Source organism: Lygodium microphyllum, chromosome 2 (genome assembly GCF_053477565.2).
Source record: "Lygodium microphyllum isolate KBCC chromosome 2, Lygodium_microphyllum_v1.1.10, whole genome shotgun sequence".
Lineage (NCBI taxonomy): Eukaryota > Viridiplantae > Streptophyta > Polypodiopsida > Schizaeales > Lygodiaceae > Lygodium > Lygodium microphyllum.
This window is the reverse complement of record NC_141136.1, coordinates 128,893,960-128,916,538: the sequence shown is the minus strand read 5'-3', so window position 1 is coordinate 128,916,538 and position 22,579 is coordinate 128,893,960.

Below are 22,579 nucleotides of genomic sequence, written 5' to 3'. Positions count from 1 at the left end.
ACTGGTGATGATACTGCACATCCTATTGTGCAAATTGGAAATATTCCTTTGTCTATGCAGGATGGGAAAAAGAAATACCTGTTGGATGTATTTCATGTCCCAAATATCACCAAGAACCTAGTTTCTGTTGGTCAAATGGTTGAGCAGGGCTTGCAGGTCAGATTTAATTCTCATGGATGCTTTGTTGAGGATATGAAAAATAAAGGTCGCTTGATAGCAAAAGGAAAGAAGAAGGGCATAATGTTTACGTTGGATGCAGACATGCCTGAATTGAATGCAGCAATGTTTGCACATGGGACCAGTGTAGTTGCAGATATTGATATCTGGCATAAACGCATTGGTCATGTTAATGTACAACGACTTAAATCAATGCAAGCCCAAAATATTGTTGCAGGATTGCCTAAATTCAAGGTTGCAGAAATGCATAAGGTATGTGAAGCCTATCAGTTTGGAAAACAGGCAAGGAAACCATTTCCTAGACATGTTCAAGAGAGTAAGAAGCCATTGGAATTAATCCACTCTGATGTGTGGACTACTAAAGCTGCATCTCTTGGAGGCTGTCATTATTTTGTCACTTTTATTGATGACTATAGCAGAAAAGTTTGGGTGTATTTTATGAAAAAGAATAGTGAAGTTTTTGGGCATTTCAAAACTCTTAAAGCTATGGTTGAAAAAGAAATAGGCCTACAAATAAAATGCCTAAGGTCAGATGGAGGGGGAGAGTACCTCTCAAATGAGTTTGCAAGGTTCTTGTAGGAGCATGGCATAAAGCATCAATAGTCATGTAGTCATACCCCACAGCAAAATGGAATTGCAGAAAGAAAAAACAGGCATATTGGAGAGGTATCTCGTGCCATGCTCAATGAAAAAGACCTGCCATATTTTTATTGGGCTGAGGAAATTGTTACAGCAGTCTACATAATGAACAGGACTCCCACTGCAACAATACATGGCATGACTCCAGAGGAGAGGTATACTGGTAGGAAACCAGATATTTCTCATTTGAAAATTTTTGGTTGCATTTCCTATGTTCATGTACCAGATGAGTTGAGATCCAAGTTGGATCCAAAAGCTGAGAAGTGCATCTTTATTGGTTACTCTCTGCATCAAAAAGGATATAGATGCTATAACCCTTCTACTCGTAAGTTTACAGTGAGCAGAGATGTTGTTTTTGATGAGATGAGTAGCTGGTATAAACCAGTAAATGTGATTGATAATGTAGATGCACAAAATGGTAATGCTGCACAGAATTCACAGCAGCAGTCACAAGATATTAGTGGACCTGGAGCGTCCTCTAGCAGTGGTTCACATTCTTCGCCATGGACAAGCAGATTGAGATCAGTAGAATATTCTCAAAGCAATGCAGATAGTGGTATACAAGGAAAAGAGAAGGTAGATCAGCCCATGTTTGATGTGAATGCAGGTCACTCTTATGTGGATGGTGAATCGAGTGGCTCAGAACAGAGCATTGATTATGAGTTGGGTATTCCTTCTATTGTTACACCTGGAGTAAGGAAGACCAGGGATGTTTTGAGAGCACCTGGGAGTGAACCTACTTTGCGCAGGTCTACCAGAGCTAGGTATTCTGTGGATAGGCTGAAATATGATGGATTTACAGCCATTCACTATGCATATATGGTCAAAATTATACATGAACCACAACCCACTTCTTTTGAACAAGCCATGGGAAAAGAAAAATGGGAGAAAGCCATGGATGAAGAAATAGATGCCTTGGAAGCAAATGCTACATGGGAATTGGTACATTTGCCTAAAGATAAGAATGCAATTGGTTGTAAGTGGGTTTATAAGGTGAAGCACAATGCCGATGGTTCTGTGAACAGATACAAGGCAAGATTAGTAGTCAAGGGGTATGCACAAACATATGGCATTGATTATGAAGAAACATTCAGTCCGGTTGCAAGGATGGAAACCGTAAGAGCAGTCATTGCTATGGCTACATCAAAGGGATGGTCTTTACATCATATGGATGTAAAGAATGCCTTCTTGCATGGTGATTTGCAAGAAGAGGTATATATGGAGCAGCCACCAGGTTATGTGCATGCTGTTCATCCTGAGTTTGTTTGCAGGTAGAAGAAAGCCTTGTATGGCTTGAAGCAAGCACCTAGAGCATGGTCTGACAAGATAGGATAGTATCTTGTCACTATTGGCTTTCAGATTTCCAAGGCAGATTTCTCACTTTATGTGAGAAAAACAGAGAAATGTATTATGCTACTTGTCATTTATGTTGATGATTTGATTATGACAGGTGACAGTGATGAAGATATCCTTCATGTGAAAATGCTATTGAAGCAGAAGTTTGAGATGAAGGATTTGGGAGAGCTGCGTTATTTCTTGGGCATTGAGGTGATTAGATCACCAAGTGGGATACGGCTCTTGCAGAGGCAGTATGGATTGGACATGCTAACCAAATATGGGATGACAGGCTGTAAGCCTATTTCAGTTCCTTTGGAGCAGAATGTGAAGCTGAGCGCAGATGCAGGTGAGCTTCTGGAATACCCTACTATGTACAGACACATAGTAGGAAGTTTGATTTATATGACTATTACCAGGCCAGATTTGAGCTATGATGTTGGATTGGTAAGTCAGTTTATGCAGGCTCCAAGGAAACCGCATTTGGATGCGGCTAGGCGCATACTCAGGTATATGAAGTCCACATTGCAGTATGGACTACTTTATGAGACTAGGGTTCACATACAGTTGCATGGATACACTGATACTAATTAGGCTGGTAGTATTTATGATAAACGATCTACCAGTGGATATGTGTTCTCTTTTGGGAGTGTTGCAGTCACTTGGAGCAGCAAGAAATAGCCTACAGTTGCCTTGTCGAGCACAGAGGCTGAGTACAGGGGTGCAGCAATGGCTGCATGTGAGGTAGCTTGGTTGCATAAGCTACTTTATGATATGCATCAGCCTACAGATGGGCCAGTTGTCATTTATTGTGACAACATGAGTAGTATACACTTGGCAAATAACCCAGTCTATCATGCTAGAATAAAGCACATTGAGGTGCATTATCACTATGTGCGAGAGAGGGTTTTACTAGGTCTTATTGATCTAGTTTATGTCAGCACAGAGGATCAAGTAGCTGACATATTTACAAAGGCATTGGGCGCAGAGAAGCTGCGCAAATTCAAAGACCTGCTTGGTGTGCAAGAATTGGGATTAAGCTCGAGGGGGAGTGTTGAGATATCGAGCTCCACTCGTGATATGCCAGGGTGACCGTTGTGCATTTATGTCACCGACTTGTTAGTTGCAGATGCGGTTGGTACACCGCCCATGAATAATAGCTAGATGATAGCTATCCTTATCTACTCTAGTTCGTGGCTCAGTTAGTATGCCACCTTAGTTAGTTGAGTTTGATTTGAGACCCATATATAGGGTTCTTCTATTTCTTTGTATGAGAGTTCTTTTGGCTTACACAACTAAGAAGAGGAAAATTGTTTTCAGCCTCCACCTTTGTGTGTGTTCCCCCATTGTGCAAGCAAGAAAGCTACAAGTGAGACTCCTTCCTTCTCTCCCATGATCTTGACATACCCTACATGTGAATGTTAAAGAGAACAAGTAGTTGAAGCATGCAACTAGTCCCAACTATTTTTTTTAAAGAACAAAGAAGACGGCTCCCTTGCATATGATCAAGAAAATTTCTAACATACATCATCAAGCCTATTGTATTTGCTTTGTCAGCATTTGAGGCTCGTATAAGCTCATTTCCCAATAACATGACTGATTGCTTTACCTCGATTTATTTGTGCAGTAAATCGATTGTTTGCCTATCTTTACAAAATAGAGCAATAGATCACTTGCCCTTTTTTGTAGGTAATATGCCTTACCTGCATGTGAATATCAAGGAGAACAAGCAGTTAAATCATGCAACTAGTCCCACCCAATATACTCTAGGAGTATTGCACTAAGAATCTGATGTGTAGTGCCTTACCCTGCACGTGAATATCAAAGAGAACAAGTAGTCAAAGCATGCAACCAGTCCCAACTAGTGTATTGGGAGTACACTAACAGTCTGATGTAGCAGTGCCACAAGTCTATGTTTACTAGTCAAAGGTTATTTGGACATCTTCTAATGCTTTTGATAAGTTGGATTAGAAACAATTACAGTTATTAACTTGTAAGGGTTTGAGCTCTTCAAAAATTTTAAGGTTGTAAGATCTCCATCCTTGATGATCCTAGCTTTATAAGTCAAGATTAGGAGAGAGGGTATTTACAAGTCAAGCGCAATATGCAAAACCACCACAACAATATCCCACATGTTAACTCATAACCTAATTCGCAAAGTAATTTGTCGAACCCATATGCAAGTTGGGAGTTAGGAGTTTTTTATAGCCATGTAATTTTTTTAAATTTAATTATACTCTTGTAAGTTGGGAGTTTGGAGTTGTGTAAATTTTTTGGCCATATCAAAAATATAACATCCCTCTCTCTCTCTCTCTAAAAATATATAAAGGATCTTGTATTAGAAAGTTTAATCATGATTTTGGTTGTTTACTTTAATAAATTGTCTCCAAAAAGGGAAGTTGGGAGGTCATTCTATGTGTCCTCCATCACATTGAGGTTGTCTATCACATCTTTGGAGCAAGTTATCTCTTAACCAAAAATTTCATAATTTCATTTATTTTAGCTTGATATTTAATTAATATAGGAACTTTAATCTTTGCATCAAGATTAAACTCAATATACAAAGTAATAATGACAATAATAGCATCGCCTTACTATTGATAGTAGTGACAATAATAATGCAAATGAAGCCCCACCATGTGACTCTGCCATTGAGAATCTTAATGAGAATAGCAATGGCCTTTTGCAAGAGGAACACAATGAGAGTAACTATAATTGCCATACTGAAGATGATGAGAGTGAATATAATAATGAGAATAACCATACTATGCAATCATTAGCTCATCAAATTATAGAGAGACTCATTGAGCTTCTGTCACTTTGGGACAAAAATCAAATCTCAATTACAGCTCAAGATAATATGCTTCAACTCTTATATGGGGATTTGGGTGGAAAAAGAGTTAGAAAACATAATGTAGAAAAAGCAAAGCCAAGCTTATGTAAACTATTGATCCAATTGCTAGAGACATGGAATGGTGATTTAGATTGTATGAGAGTTCTAACATGTTGGGAACAATTAAACACAATGTTTCATGAACTTGGAATGGTCCAACCACAACATTATAGGCTATGTATAGGCGACGAAACAAATCCGCATGAAGTTGAGTACTTTTTACCTAGCAATGAGGCCCTTCTACTATGGAAATGTTGTCACATGTGGATGTAAAGATGGCACAGAAAATTGTAAGCTTAAACGTGATTGTTTGACTTGTTGTGAGAAGCGTAAAATATGTTTAAAGCCTAGAAAGAACACTATAGCTTTTTATTATTTACCAATAGGAAAAGAAATCAAAATTTTAGCTCGACGTAAAACTTTTTTTCATGACATGCAAACAATGTGGCATCAAAAAGATAGGTGGTTAGGTAAAGAGATATATAAGCACTCTCAATACATAAATGAATTTTGGGATGGGTCAAATTGTAGAGAAGTTCAATTTTTTTGGAATCCAAGTGTTGAATATGAGATGGCTATTGTGTGTAAAAATGTATCATGTAAGAAAGTATATATTACATTTCTGATATCTTATTTTTTGGAAGTCCTAGAAAGAAGCTATAATGAAACAAATCAGGATTATAACTTTGTATGTAAACAATGTCCTTCTAGAAACCAATATTAAAAACATATGTTGAAAGGTGATCCTCGTAATTTGGCTCTTCTTCTCTATTGGGATGGGTTCCAAGCATCTCGAACAAACCAACGTGATTGTGGTGTGGTAGAAATAAAGGTTCTAAATGATGAAAAAGATTCTACTATAGGTGTCCTTTCCATCTTGTTTCTGCCTTCAAGTGCTTCTAAAGTCATAAAAAAACTACTAACATATATCATGCCTTTTTGTAGCTTTTAATTATTGAGTTAGAAGACCTTTATGCTAATGGTCTTGAATTTTTTTATAATTATTCACTAAAATGTATACTTGGAGATTTGATAGGCTATTTTCAAACATGAATTCATGCAATGTTAATGATGGTTACTCGGGACCATCATGGACAATTTAAAATAGGCTCACTTAAAGATGATGGTCAATTTCTTTTGTCATAGAGACAAAGCTCATGCAAGTCTAGATGTTAGCAATCCATCCTTTCAAGGTAGATACATGTATGATTTAAATAGATACCAAGTTAGGTGTCCACCAATCAAACAAAAAGCTAGTAGCCTTATCCAAAGCAAAGAGAGCTTTGACGATTGGCAAGAGAGAGAATATACTTAAGATAGAAGGGTTGTCTGGAGAGTTGTCACTTTTTTGGAGATTATACAACGTGTATGGGTTAGATTTGTCATCAGATTTAGTATATGATATAATGCATATTCTTTCACTTAATTTATTTAGTAAATATATATTATCTCTAATAAAATTTTTATCAAATGAGATAAAGAAAGTCATTAACAACTATACAAAAATGATATATAAGCTTACTTCTCCTTCCATTTGATATGGACAATGGCCGCATGCTCCAAGTAAATACTATGAAAGCTTTAAAGCATAAGAGAATCAAATTTTTATACAATGGTGCTTGCCATGCATCATAACCACTATAGAGGGTATTCCAAATGAATTTAGAGATTTAGGTATTCTTTTAGTTGATACAGTACATGGATTTTACAATTATAATAGAAGAAAAGGTTGGTCTAAAAAAGCATAGAAGTAGTCTGCGCTTTGCTTGCAACTTGGCACATTCGAAAAGATGAATATTTTGGTCCAATCTCTTTACCACTATAGCATGTAGTAGGAAATGGCGAGTTATTAGATGACACTTTGAGACATGGCTCACCTAACATTTTTTGGTGTTATACCTTTGAGTGCATGGTATCCTCATATATAGGGATTTAAAAAATGGCCAAAAAAATGAGGTATCTTATGTATCATGTCACACCAGAAAGTTATTTACCATGGCATTTAAAGTACTACATGCGGAAAAAGATGGCCTTTTGTCAATAGAAACAATACTTGTTCAATGCCACCAATGTATTTTACTTCTTGATGGTCTTGTGATTGCTAAACATGAGAGTTCTATTTGCCATCCAGTACATGAAGATGGAATATTAGAACCTTCATGTGTTGTAAAGGCAAAGAAAATTTAGAAAGTATTATGTAGGGAACATGATAGATCACCATGCGCTTCAACATGATTAAACATACAGGAATTTTGATATCTCCCAAAAAAAGGATATATAGAGAACTTTTGTGTGAAGAGAAAAGGTATGCTCTACAATTCTTTCCCTTAGAAGATGGTTGCCTTGATGAGACTATAGCTACATGTTACAAATACTACTTTACAATGGAGAAATTTTCAAAGTTGGAGATTATGTAGTAGTTAAAGTAGATAATACATGTGCAGACGTCCCAAGCATAGGTCAATGGAAGGCTCAAATAACTAATTTTTTCTCTATACAAGTGACAAGAGTGAACTTTAGTTTTGTAAGTGGAGAATATTATAAGCAATGCATAGTAAGAAAAGATGATATAGAGGAGCTATTGATCGATGCTAATACAAGGATGAGTGTGTTACAACTAGAAAGGCTTAGGTTTGATTGGAATTGCATATGACCTGTTTATTCATATTTCTAAGGGTAATAAAATTATAGCATATGAGACAAAAGATTTATCCCAATGCACTAGATTACTAGAGTTAGGGCAACTTGGCTTTGTACCTCCTTGTTTGGAGAAAGATGATATCGTAATAGGAAAAAATAAAATTGACAATAATACAAATAACAAGTATTTTCATATTGTAGTTATAGAAGTAATTGTGGAAACAAAGGAGTGTAGGCTATAGCTCTATTAAAACGTGATTGTATATGTCTCTCATATGTCTAAGTATTTGGAGAGTAGATGTTGAAGAATAAACATTAAAACAATGGAACACTTGTATAGCATTAGTCTCATGATTTGAAGTTATAAGTAGAAGAAAAGTAGTCTTGACAAATGGTGAATTGTGTTCTCTTTCTATGATGTGGAGTTTCTTAAACTAGAATTATTGTCATGTTCTTTTGATTAAGTCTTTGATGCATATATCACATCTTTTGGATTGAGTTGATTCTATGCATATGCATTGTATTATTCCTAAATGAGTAGACTTTTTGAAAGTATTTCAGGTTACACCTCAATCTTATCAAGTCACATACATGTGTAGGCAACATCTTTGAGATGGCATCTTTTAGTAAGAAAAAAGAATGATTGCCAGCTCCACATTGTGATATAGGCTCAATGAAGAATAGCAAATCACAAACATTAATTCCTAGAGAAGGCAATGTGGTTGTGTTAGAGACTTCTTCATATGACCAAACTTTTTGACCTCCCAAGTTGAACGATCATGACAAGAGCAAAAAATATAAAAAGTCATTTTTGTTGGAGTTGTGTAAACACAACCAAAATGTTTCTTATTGTGCAAACTACAGAATAGCTAAAAGTTGACTAGATGGCCATAGTATACATCATGATTTGTGGCACAATAAGGAAGAGCAACAAAAGCTCATGGATATAATTGATGCAAATCATCACACTATTTTACCTCTTGAGTTTCATGGAGCTTCTAATGAAAGAGAGAAGATATATATGTTTATCTTCGCAATACTTTGGCCTCACGTAGAAAGAATCAAAAGGCAAAAGCAAAAGCAATGGGTCTATTTCCAATAAGTCATTTATCTTACTTCTATATTGTAGTTTCATAAGAGTTGAATTTCATATTTAATAAGAAAATTTATTATTCATGTAGAGAGAGTCTATTATGATACCCGAGGTTCCTATGCAAGAGGAAAGCTTATTAGAGCAAGTAGATACTAATATTCATGAAAAAATAAATTTTTGATGATGAACTTATCCAAGAAAGTGTGTGTGATATTTTTTAATAAGTATTTCAATTTTGATTTTTATATTGAAATATGTAAAATCTATTCATTCTTAAAAAAAAGTTATACGAAGCAAATAATTCTTATAATGAAGTAGTTACATCCCATGAGACACTAGAAGAAAACAATATGATTGTGATGGTGTGTACTTCCTTTTACATCTTTGAATATTGAGCTTGTAAAATATGAACATGTTATATAATGGCTTATATGAAATGGTGAAAATATATAAGATGCAAAAGAGCATCTGTATCGACTACAATTTGAAGATCAAGTTGGTTATTATAATAAGGTATAGCCATTTTTAAAATGTATAATCCCTATATTTAATCTTTAAAATAGTTATAAATGATATTGATAATTTTCTTATATATTGCAAGATTCTTTGCTATTAGAAGAACATCATTTATGGAACTATTAAAGGGCTCTACAAAAGTTTGATATATTTAGAATTTGTATACATAAAAATAAAATTTACTAGTATTTATGAAATAGTTTTCTTTCAAGTGATATATAATGATCATGAGGATGATATTATTAAGGATTTGCAAAATGAGAATGTAGAGATTGTTGGTATGAAAAAAAATAACTATACATGTAAGGTAGTTTTGCATTTCTAAGTTAAATATTAGCTTTTATGTTTACAAGTCTTTTATATGAAGTATATTTATCTAAAACATTGATGGTATTTTGAAGATGACTGAAAAAATACAATCCAACATTGAAAGTAGAAAGATAAGTCATGATAACAAAAAAGTTTTAAAAAATGTGTTCTCTTATGAAAATTTATTGTACTCTTGATTGAGATTAGACTTTATATTGATATATGTGATGATCATAATGTACGGTCTTAGTTCTATCCAAGATTCTAAAATATATCATTCTTTATTACAACACGAAAGATTTCAATCATCGCATCTTACAACTACTTCCGTACGTTATAAATGTTTACTATCTTTATAAGTACGGATTATAACTACTAATTACATGGATAACATTTTGAAATTGTTTCTCATTTATACATAATAGTTATGCAGTATAAGTTTATACTTATATCAAAACATTTATCAATTATAGATTATAAGTGATAATATTAGATTGTATTTCTTACCCTTTATGTTTCTTCAACTTATGTAGGTGAAAACATATGATGAGATGAAGATCAAGAGACCATGCTTATGAAGTTTTTTTACATTCAAAATATTGAACAGTTATATTTATCATTGAAATCATCTTTAAACATCATAAAGAGAAATGTGTAGGAGATTGTAGAGAGCAAAATCCTTTTGTAATTAAAAAGCTATTGTAGATTGGCTTCTTTATACCAAAAAAATTTGTTATTAGAGAAGTGCAAATAATGCACTAAGTCTTGATGATGTCCTATTGGAGTGAAAATTTCAATTTATGATGTGTCAACTTGTTTGCATCATTCCTCTTCATCAATTCTTTAATATGCATGCCTTATACAATTCATTGTATTATTATATTTAAACTAGGATCATGCCTTATACAATTTTTATGAACTTGAAAAGAGGAGTTTACTAGATAGATAGAGTTATATCTAGTTAAAATCAATTAAAAAAGGGTTGTTTGGTTAGTTTATGTATGTGGCAAAGTTTATTTAGATTTTTTACTAAATAGAAAATTTATGATATTAAATTACTATATAGTTATTTAAAAACGTGGTAAATTGTAAGGAATTGCTAACTAGCAATCTTTGCAATTTTGCTACTCAATCAAATAGCTGTATTGTAATTTTTCTAAATTGATTTTGCTATCTAGTAAAGATTTTGCTCTACACACACACACACACACACACACACACACACACACACACACACACACACACACACACACACACACACACACACACACACACACACACACACACACACACACACACACACACACACATATCTAACAAAACATCCACTTTTTACTAGTTAAGACTTTTGCCAGATATGCTCTAATTTTTCTAGTAAACTCTTTTTGTGCTATATAGTAAATGGTTTAGAGTTTCTTCCGTAGTGACATGTGAACATGAGACCCACCTCCAGGTCTTACACCATGCAGCTAGGTACCATCATCGAGATCTCCTCAATATAACATGTAGTGCACCTTGCAGTCTCAAAAGTAGGCCTACATGTTGTCATAATGCAGGTGCATGACTTGTCAAGTCCTCAAGCTGAGCATACCCATCCGTTGATGTAACGCGCTCGCTCTTACACTTATGCAAACATCCATGTTGCAAGAATATGTCATTGATTGCCTCGCTTGACAAATTGCGTATGTTTTTAGTTGCTTAAAGCCCGGTCCACCAAGTACTCCTACTCATCATTGATCAATACACCTATGCCAGCTCAAAAATACCCACCCCAACAAGTCAATGTGATGCATCTTCCCCTTCCTACCCATACTCGATTGCACATACTAGTAAGCTGTAATATTTCTACAACAAAATATTAAAAACCCTAGATCCCGCGCAAAAGCAATTCGAAGTAATCTCTCACAACAAAAAAACTTTGGCCTAAGTGCTCCCCTCGTGTAACAACAATATCATCCCCCGCATTGTGTATAAGGAACCGTGTGCTTGTAACCCACAAGACACCATAGGAACTCCCCTTCAAGGGGAAAAGGGATAATCAATAATTGCAATTTTTTTTATAAACTCCCTCTCCTTCTTCGGCTGCATGGTGGGGAGAGAGGGAGTGTGTAGGAGTTATGGAGGGGCATGGGGGAGGAAAGCATGCGACTTCCACCTGTGTGGCCACCCCCAAACCCCCCCCCCCCCCCCCACACCTTCACCTTATATAAACCCCCCCTCCCAAGCTTGGAGGGCATCGTCTGGAGCTGCCCGCCATCAAACTGCCTACACCGCCAAACTGTGCCACGCCACCAGGATGCCGCCGTCATCACCAGGCTGCCACCACCATCGCCAACATCTTCCTCTCCTTCACACGATTCATCATCGTCATCCTCACCATCATCACTCCATTTGTCATCACCATCACGTCTTCTCACGTCATCTCTGAACATCCAGAAGCTTAAGAAGCTTCTATTGAAGCTCCTCTAAACCAAGTTCACCCGTGGCTTCCGGGATTTTTAGTCTGTGTCCTACAAGGCCTATTTCCTGTGCAGCGAAGGAGATCTTGGGCAATAGTAACTTCGAAACTCGTAAGGGAGCCAAGAGAGAGTTTGCTGAGTCGAAATCTACTTCGTCAATGGCTCCTAAGCAAAAATCAAGAGGAGTGCACACGGGAGCTTCCACCCAAAGTACGAGAGTGGACAACGCCACGATACTAAATGCCCAAGTTCCGAAAAATATACCCACATGGAAAGGATGCATCTTCATCAAAATTACAAAAGCTTTGAATTCGATGCATAAACGTAAGGTTTATAGGAGGTAGTTCTTAATGTCAATCAAAATCGTATAGGGCAAGGAAAGATGGAAAGATCATTGTAGATCCTATAGTTGCATAAAGGTGAAAGGCCTATGATATTGAAATTCCATATTCGCATGGAATGACACATCTCATACTCCTTGTGGTTACTTACATCTTTTAAGGGAAGTACTTGCAAGTTTAGAGGAAAGTATTTGCATCTTTAAAGGGAAGATCATCTTTAATCGTAAGTTGGTTAGATCAATTAAGTAATTCACGTGTAATTGAGTAGCTTACATGAAATTCATAAAGGTCTGATTAGCTAGCATACGATGGTTACCTCAATGTGCTAGGTTAGGTTAAGCTATGTCAAAATTTTGCTTAGTATCGCACTTAGGATGCCGATTTAATATTTTCGATCTTAAAATTTCAACCCACATTAATGAAATGTTAGGGTTATCTAAACGCCCATGCAAGAATGATCTAGGGTTCTCACCCTAAGGATCAGATGACCAAATGCCAGACTTTCGCAAGGAATTTAGGGACCCTAGGGCCAAAACGTTTATTAGCCTAGTAGGGTTAGGGTTTTGGATTGGGTCAATGGGACTCCCAAACCCTATATCTTGATCAAAGGTATTCTTGATCAAGAGATACCGTATGATGAGAGATATAATCCCACAAGTTAGGTATTGACACCTATCTCATGTAACAAGCTGCAAGGTCATATGCTCTTGCGTCTAAATCACAAGATAAGTACTGCTACACCTTAGACCAAGATTGGCGAGTTCTAGTTACAAATTAAATTCTCTAAGAAATGATTAGTTGCCCTACTACAATGCTCCCTCTTGGGAACTGTTTTGTCAAGCTTAGGGCAGTGGTGAATTGCCAAGAAGAAAATTGACAACCAAGTTAGGGCGACAGGGTTGTCCAGGATTTATTGACTATAATATAAGAAAACCTAAGGGAGTGACAATTTGGGTCAACAGGATATAAACCCTAACCCAAGGAAAAAGGGTAAACAAGCAACTCAGCTTACTAAACCCTTGGGATCTTGCCAAGTCGTGAATGATTCAGGATCAAATGCTAGAAGTATTTGGGGAGAAGAAATCACACCTTAGAAGTTGGCTGTACAAACAATCACTGGAATACTCGTGATTGTACACTTAGGTGAACTTTCTGTACTTCTTTGCTCAAGGAACTAATTCAGGAAAAACAACTAATGCTTCATGTTAAAATCCTGGAGGGAGAGGCAGTTCTAGTTACCTCTGACTGTCTGCCTGACCCTATCCAAGGGGGTTGTTAGCCGCACCGGGTATGTGGACCAAACCCACAGTGAGAGGTCTCTCCGTGGGTACTGCTTGGACTAGGATGACGCTTGGGTGCCAAGGGAGGCTCTGGCCATAAATTCCTTATCTCTGGATCCTTCACAAGAGGCGGACGTGACTCGAGATGGGATCTTGAGGCCCGCATACTAGTCAACGGGCGAAACTTGGAGTAGCGATCCATGAGGATTGTTGGGATAGCCTTCGGGCAAGATATTTGATGTATTCCAAAGACTATGATTAATAAAGATCAAATGTTGGAAAAGAAACTTGCTTGACATTATTTTTTTATGTCAGTGCCTAAGTTACATGAAGGAACCAATGTTTAATTGGTTAATTAAGGAAGTTGTTTTTGCATGTCAAACTTAATGTGGTAGGTAATTAGATAACTAAGCAACCCGAGGAAAGTGCGGTGGACGTGACTCTAGGTCCGTCCTACGGAAGGATAGTCCTAGTTAGTCGAAAACTTTTCTCGAAGGAATTGTTAGTGAAGTAGCGATGACCTGGAATCAATAGATTTGGAGTCCCGATTTATGTTGTTTTAGGTGAACGGAATGGGACTATGCCTTATGGGCAGAGAGGTCGAGCTTCGCATCCCTCTCGTTTCCCATTCTCCTTGAACTAAGTGCAGTATAAATCCACTTTGACCCTGATGTTTCTGTGCAAAGTGGTTCATCTAGGGCTCGATGCTAGCTACTTCCTAGAAACTTGACTAATAGGAAAACCCTGATTCAGGTCGGTCCTAACTGGGAACAGCAAGATACTTCCGCTTCGTGGCAGACTCGGAAAGACCTTGATCGCAGACCTTGTGACATTCCTTGTGAGTGCCGGGCGGTGCTTTCTAGACTCTCTTCCCGATGGGCTGCTAAGACGTGTCCTACAAGTGGACAGGGGGACAGGTTACATTAGCATAGCAACAACTACTACTAATCTTGAGCCCATTTAGAAAGGCAAAGTAGTGATTGATGCTTTACATGTGGTGACAACACCATGTATGCTTAGAAGTCGAGCAAAGGATCCCCATAATGAGATGAAGAAGAAAATGTGAGGTGATACCACCCTCACCACATTTAGTGGTATGGAAGAACTGGAAGGGCTTACATGGTCCACGAGCCACCACCCTAACCTTAAACGCACTACAAGAGAGAGAGAGAGAGAGAGAGAGAGAGAGAGAGAGAGAGAGAGATAGAGAGAGACAGAGAGAGACAGAGAGGAGTGTGTGTGTGTGTGTGCATGTGTGCATGTGCACACGCACATGCACATGCATGTGCTCATTTTATTCTTCATTGACTTGAAGCCACCGTCCTTATTAAATGCAATCCCCTATTATAAATGCATGAACTTTAGATTATATAATTCTTTGCTGATTTTTTTGTAGTTTTATGTGTTTATGTTTGGGTTGCACTCTACTTGCACCATGTAGGGTAGGTAATATATTTAGTAGATTGCTCAATTGAAGATAGTATATATTACATGATTGTTAGTAGTGTCATATTTTATGTAGTAGTGTATGGGAACTTGTAATTCTACAAAGACATGCGAGCAACTTCTATCCAACTCACATTACTTATGACTCATGTGAGTCCATCCACATGGTTTAACTAGGCCAATCTTATGCACCAACACACATTTATCTTCATCTATAGCTATCATGCTTTAACATCTAGGTTTGTGTTTATTAAACCCTTTGTATAATCATTGAATTTAGCATTAGAAGTGAACAACTTGTTTGCCCTTATGCAACTATCAATTTTTCTTTTCTAAGCTTCTCCCTCCACATTCTTCATCCACATGGTTCTTGCTTTGCTTTGAACAACATTGTCCACATTTATGCCATTGTATATTTATTTATTCCAAGCTTCTACTTCCTTCAATAGCTTTAATAGCATACTTAGATCCTCCACAATGTCATAAATAGTATAAGGAAGGGAGGGGGCAGTAGTCACCATGATACCAACCATTTTACGTTGATATGAGTGGATTCATGTCATTTCATTAACTATAAATGGTAAGGGGCCCAAAACTCAATGTTTGCCCTTTATTATTGATCATAAGCTCCCTCTCCCAAGAAAAACTGGTAGCACAAGTGGGCTCCAAGCTCTTGATAATACAATTATCTACATTATTTTTAAAAATTTGGGCTAATCCCTGGTGAGCTCCTTGGTCACATAGCATGGGTGCCAATTACCTAGCAACCTTACTTATACCATTTTTATTATAATTCATTGGTCACATAGCATGGATGCCAATTTCCAAGCAACCCTAGTTGTGCCATTTTTATTATAACTCATTGGTAGCATGTGTGCCAATTTCCTAGCAACCTTAATTATGTAATTTTAATTATAAATCATTAGGTCTTAAGAGGATTAAATGTTCCACAAAGAATATGACATTCATGCTCAATGTAAATTTCTCCCGCAATTGTGATTTTTTGTTGGTGAAATTTTGCAAGGCTCTTTCGTTGAAAATTTGTAAGATGAAAAGCAATATCATTACACATGGCAATTCCATTTAGAGATTTTTTTTGCACAACATGTGCAATGAAGAAAAATGTAATTCCATGGAATTATTTACAAAAGACAAAAAGCAAAAAGCCAACTAAGCCATCACGATAGGAAAATGTGATCCCTTGAAATTATTTACAAAAGGAAATAAGCAAAAATCCAATCTTAACTATCATTATATGGCCACTTATTAATAGAACTACATGTAAAATCAAATATGTTGACACCAACTTTCACATACCTAGCAATGTAAGTTATCAACAATAGATTCAACTTATGTACACATAATACATCTTAATTGCGGCAATTTAGTAGGCCATGAGGTCCTAAAAGGAATTTGAACATCTTATTTCATGACATTTGAAATCTATAAAAATTTGAAAATATGTTGAGAAGCTCTAAAGCAGTCCCTAGCATTTAATAGGGTAGCACCGAAGGATATAAATTTGATCATCGTTATCATGAACCTCATAGCAATCATTAATAAGAGCCCCACACCTAAGTTCATGTACATAGTGGGGAGGGGCTCTGATAGAAAACCAATGAGGCCACACAAAAGTTGAGACTTGTGTGTACCATAATAAAAAAAGGATTTCCAAAAGGGGAGAGAGAGAGAGAGAGAGAGAGAGAGAGAGAGAGTGTGTGTGTGTGTGTGTGTGTGTGTGTGTGTGTGTGTGTGTGTGTGTGTGCATGCATGCATGCACATGCATGTGTGAGTGATCTTGCTACCATCTAATAAAACTTGCAAGTTTCTATGAGTATGTCCAGTTCTAGTTAGACTTGTTTCACTTGCTGGAGTTCCATATTTTTTGGAGCACAAATTAGGCAATTGGGCCACATTCCCTTCAGCTTGACTCCATGGGCATGTGTAAGAGCATGGCCCAACCCTAAGGTCATTACAACTTACAAAAATTTAAGTGATTGAAACTTTTTATTGTTTCATAATTCAAGTGGACTTGCTATGGAGGATTGCTGATTGTTTAATCAATCAAATAGACTTTCTATGAGTTATTTAGTCATTCAAGTTGACTTGCCATGCATGAGAGCAACAACCATCACAATGGGGATATATCAAGAGAGATGTTGGAATAGAATTCATCCCTCATTCATCCACATATGAATAGAATATTGTAGCTTATGTGATATGCAAATAAATAAAAATAAATTGTCAACTAATATAGATGGGTGCAATATTTTATAACAACAAAAGTTCCCACTAATCTTTACTTCTAGCCACCCGGGAAAAAATGTTTCTCAAATATCTAACTTCAAATTGTTTAAGATCACTACTAGGATAATGCATTGTTTCATGAGAATGTTGCATAGTGTATAATCTCTTTCCTATTCATTAACATTATTTAAGGTCACTTGTAGGATAGTGCATTGTTTCATGAGAATGTTGCATAGTGTATAATCTCTTTCCTCTTCATTAACATTGTTTGAATGCATTTTTCAATGTGCAATGTGAATTATCCTCTTAAGATCATTTACACATCCCCATGACACCAAAATGGGTGCCTTTTGTTGGCATACACGTTAAAGGTGAGTAAGCATTTTGGCTAGTGCCATTTAGATAGGGTAATGGACAACTTTTGAAAGTGAAAGTGGCATGCATATGATGCCTATTGAACTTTTTGGTCCATATGCAATAGCCCTACCATGGAGTGCCTACACATGCATGTGTAGTAAAGCTCCACTATCTAGAAGAATAGATAAAATGGACATGAAGTAGATCAATCCAATGTTTAGCATTCTATTATTAGTCTAGAGAGTAGTTATGCACGCCATTCTTTCAAGAACCATTATTTTAAGTGCACAACTAATGTGAACACCATATTGGGGAATATGCAAATTTCCCATAAGTTTGGGACATGTGGTCAAATCTTTGGATTTGACATAACTTGAACACTATAACTCGAAATTGAGCGCTCTATAGCTCAATAGATTCCATTTTTCAAGAGCTTTCCAATGATAGGTCACATCATATGGTTTTGAGAAACTTATGGGCATGTTATCCAGGTGCCACCTTTTTAGTATTCCAAAAATGGGAATTGGGAGATTCCCAAACTCACTAATATTGTGTTTGTGGTTGCATTTTTAATTTGTCATATCACTTCAAGATCCACTCACTCTCCAACAAATTGTAAAATATCCCAAACTTGATAGGAAGACCCATAGGCACTAATCTTCTATTCACTTTTATTGGAAGTGGTCCAATCAACATAAGATGTATGCACATATTGAAATAGACTAATCCAAAGCCCAAAAAGATGGGTAGGGTACCCAAGTTTTGGTGGGAACCTAAATTCCAAACCCTACATAAAAGGTAAAAAGTAAATGGATGTGCTCATTCTTAGGTGTAAAATTTTGAGAGCTCTTTTCTTCTTGCTTCCATCCTAATATATTCTTGTGTATCACATTGAAAGCAACGGAGAGTGAGAGTGTGAGAGTGAAAATGCAAGTGAATGACCTAGAGAGTGAAGCTTCCCTTGTATCATGTTCTTCTTTTCTTCCCCTTCTTTTTCCATAGCTTGGAGAGTGAGGGGTGGAGTTTGAAGTGGAGGTTTCCATATACCTTCATCGTTATGTTCCTTCTTTTTGTTGGTGTGTTTGAGGTGTGGATTGGTTGCAAGGGAGTAGCAGAGTGAATCTGAGTGATGCTTGGATCATGAGGTCACCATCAATCCTTCAAGGGTATTTAGACTAGAGCACATGAGGGAAAAAAGGTGACTGTACTACAAACTTTTGGCTATTATAATTGGGATAGAAAGGAAAGAGAATATGGTTTCAAGAATGGAATATGAGTAGATCATGTGAGAGGTGATTGAGTTTAAGAGCATTGGAGCTCCTTAAATATTAGGATTTTCATCCAATCCCCACATGTCATGTTTGTAGCTCGATAATTTTAGTTTCCTTGCCATGGTGTAGATGAAATCCATTGCTTTAGGATGCTTGCATTCCCATCATGTGATGGAATAGGAGGCTTATACACCCAAGACTAGGACTGAGAGGTGAAAAGAATTGATTAGGAAATTAGATTGGTGGGAAACCCATTCAAAGTTCACATTTGAAAGTTGGAGTAGATTAGCTTAAGTAAGAGTTAGCCACCCAATACAAACTTTTTAAAAACCCCATGACTCATCATTGATATACTGTAGTAGGGATTTTTTAATTAAAAAAACAATGAATCATCATTGATCTACTATAGCAGGGATTTTATTTCACTTTGATTGTGCTATAATTATTGATTATTGCAATAGATTGGTTGGGCATATCAGTTAATCTATGTACCAAACTTATTTGTATTGGAAAATAAATTAGTATAGGAACCTTGGACTTTGAGACACCTATATGGCTCTTTGGATCACCTCACCAAAGTATAATGAATTGCCATAGATTTTGTCAAAGAAAATTTATTTTTCCATAGATTTTTTCATAGGGAATATCATTAAATTTGCGGTGTCTCACTAAAGTTAGCACAACTCAAGGTAGGAAGAAGAGACTTGATAGCCATTAAATAGAAAAGAGACTTGATAGCCATTAAATATGTAGCTATTTGAGGTTTGTGTTATGGAGGATAGTGCCATTTAGATCCACACTTGAAAGTAGACCACTCAGATCCACACTTAAAAGCATACCACTCAAACCTATAACTCAAGAGTAAACCACTCAAATCCACACTCGAAAGTAGACCACTCAAATTCACACTTGAATCACTACTTAGATGCTAGAACTTGGATGAGACTTACACTAGAATTCTATCATTTGAATGGCACCAACACTCGATTTGAGTCCACACTTAAGTTGGGAAGGAGAGAGAGGTTGCTTTAGCACTTGAGAGAGAAAGAGGAAAGTTGAGAAGAAGAGTAGAAAGAGAGGTTTCTTTTAGCACTCAAGAGAGAAAGAGGAAAAGAAGTAGGTGTAAAGAGAGACATGAAAATATTCATGGACATGTGGAGATGCAAAGAGGAGACTAGAGAAATCAAGTGTGAATGGGAAGAGAGAGAGTAGAGGAAAAGATACACAACCATGAGTAACAAATATATAGTTGTGAAGAAGAGCCTTGCCAGTACCACTGAAAAATAAAGAAGAGAAAGAAGAGGGCCTCCCCATCACTACAAAGACAAGAAGAAGAGGAAGGCCATGTATAGAAAACAGAACACAACCATAAATAAAATAAAACTTGTGATGGTGAGCCTTTTCACTACAAGGGATTTGGATTGCTATTACTATCACTATCAAAGTTAGTATTTGCATCTCTATTAGTGTCACTATAAATCAACCATAATAGTGACACTAATAGTGATGCCTTACTATGGGGGAAAATAAAATATTGAAACAGTCTCACAGAACTTTTGACATAGTTGTTTGAAAGAGAAAAGGAGAGGAGGAAAGGGTTGAAGGAGGAGAGAGAGGGAGAGAGGGAGAACTTCAAGAGAGTGAGAGTGAGAGTGAGAGAAAAAGGGTAAAAGAAGGAGAGGAAGAGGAAAATATTAAGATATTTAAAGAGAGGGAGAGATTCAAGAGGAAGCAAGAGGAAATGTGCAAAGGAGAGAAGAAGAAGAGTGCAAAGGAGAATACCATGAACGAGAAGAAGAAGACCATGAGGAGAGATTCAAGGGAACTAGGGTGTGTATCTTCGAGCCTTGATGTAAGCTTTCTCTCATCCTTCCCTTCCTCTTTTCCTTCTACATTATGTTTAGAGAGAGAGCGAGTGAGAGAGAGAGAGAGAGAGAGAGAGAGTGTGTGTGTGTGTGTGTGTGTGTGTGTGTGTGAAATAAACAAAAATAGAGAAAAATAGAGAATGAGAGATAGAGAGAAAATAATGGAGAGGGATTCTTTGAGAGAGATATATATTAGGGGGGAGGGGGAATATATGTATTGATCCGGGTTTTTTACAACCCGGATTATTACCACAAAATTTGGCCAAAGCCCCTATCAACAGCTTACCATATCACTTTGGGTTTACTCTTCAAGCACTAAGTATGCTACATTGCTTCTCGATTATGATAACTCTAGAAAATGGGGGGAACAAGTTCTTAGAAGGCATGTCAATGTAAAGGGTCAAAGGGATAGTTATCTTAGTGAAGATGAAAATGGATTACACCTAGGAGTTGAGTGAATGCATAGATTTTTCAAAGGACTAGCCTCCAACTACACATGGGCTCCGTCTGCATCACTAAGATTTGGAATCTATCACCATCATTAGAGGACACCTCACCCTAGCACACAAGTCAATATCCACATCATGGTGTCACTTGGATCTTGCACAAAAGCTTACAAGCATGGACCCCTTTTGTCACATGCTTATATGTATTTATATATATATGGGGGACTAAAGTCAAAGCAGCTTTTGGAAGACGTTTTTTATAATCTCAATAACTCCCAAGAAAAAGTGAATTTCAAGAAAATTCCCGTGATAGCCGATTGGTTTTGACCTAGTCTACAAAGTTGCAGAAGAAACTTTCTTCAAATTCCTCACAGATTTGAAGTTACGAAGGCGCAGACTGCTGGCTATATGCAATTTTCTTCTCTCTTTCACCACATCAACTTTCCACTCTGTCCTTCTCGTAAATATATTATAATAATGTGCTTTGGGCACCCACCTCTTGTAATCTAGCTCAATTTCTCTATTTTGTCTACCACCACCCTTGGCTTCTTTCATGATGACCAAGGTGGGGACTTGTCCCATCCACTATTCTCCATATTTTCAAAGATGCCATACATCATCTAGGATTATGTTAATCAAGAAGATTAGCTTAATCTAATCCCTCATGGAGGCTATATAAAGAGCCCATGGAGAATGAAGAAGGGGGAGAGAGGACAATGACAAGTCCATGAGAGCATTCTAGAATTCCCTCATCTCTTTGAGGTAAGCTATGAGTAAGTTCTCTTATTATGTAGTATAATGGCAAGCTTCCTCTACCTCTTCTCCTATTATCTCCCTCTCTTCTCATCTTCTCATTCCATATAGCATAATGGCAAGCTTCTTCTACCTCTTCTCCTCTTGTCTCCCTCTCCTCTCATCTCTCTCTCTTATATTCCAATATGATGTCTAGTACATATATTCTCTCTTGTAAATTTGTGTCTTGGTTCTCTTGATTCTCTTTGAGAAAAGGGATGTCCTAGCCCATCCTCCCTTTGGCTAGGTGGTGCCTCTCTTTAGTTCTCAGTGTGAGGATTGGAGGTTGGATGGGTAAGAGGCAACCCGTTCATCATTTCAGCCCTCATTTTTTGTGCCCCCGCTGAGGACATTCTCAACCACAATTCTCTACCTCCTTATGTGGGACGATACAACACATAGTGGTACATCCTCTACTACAAGTTCCCCAAGTGGCTCTTATCCAACACATTCATCAAATTTTTTTGAAGCTA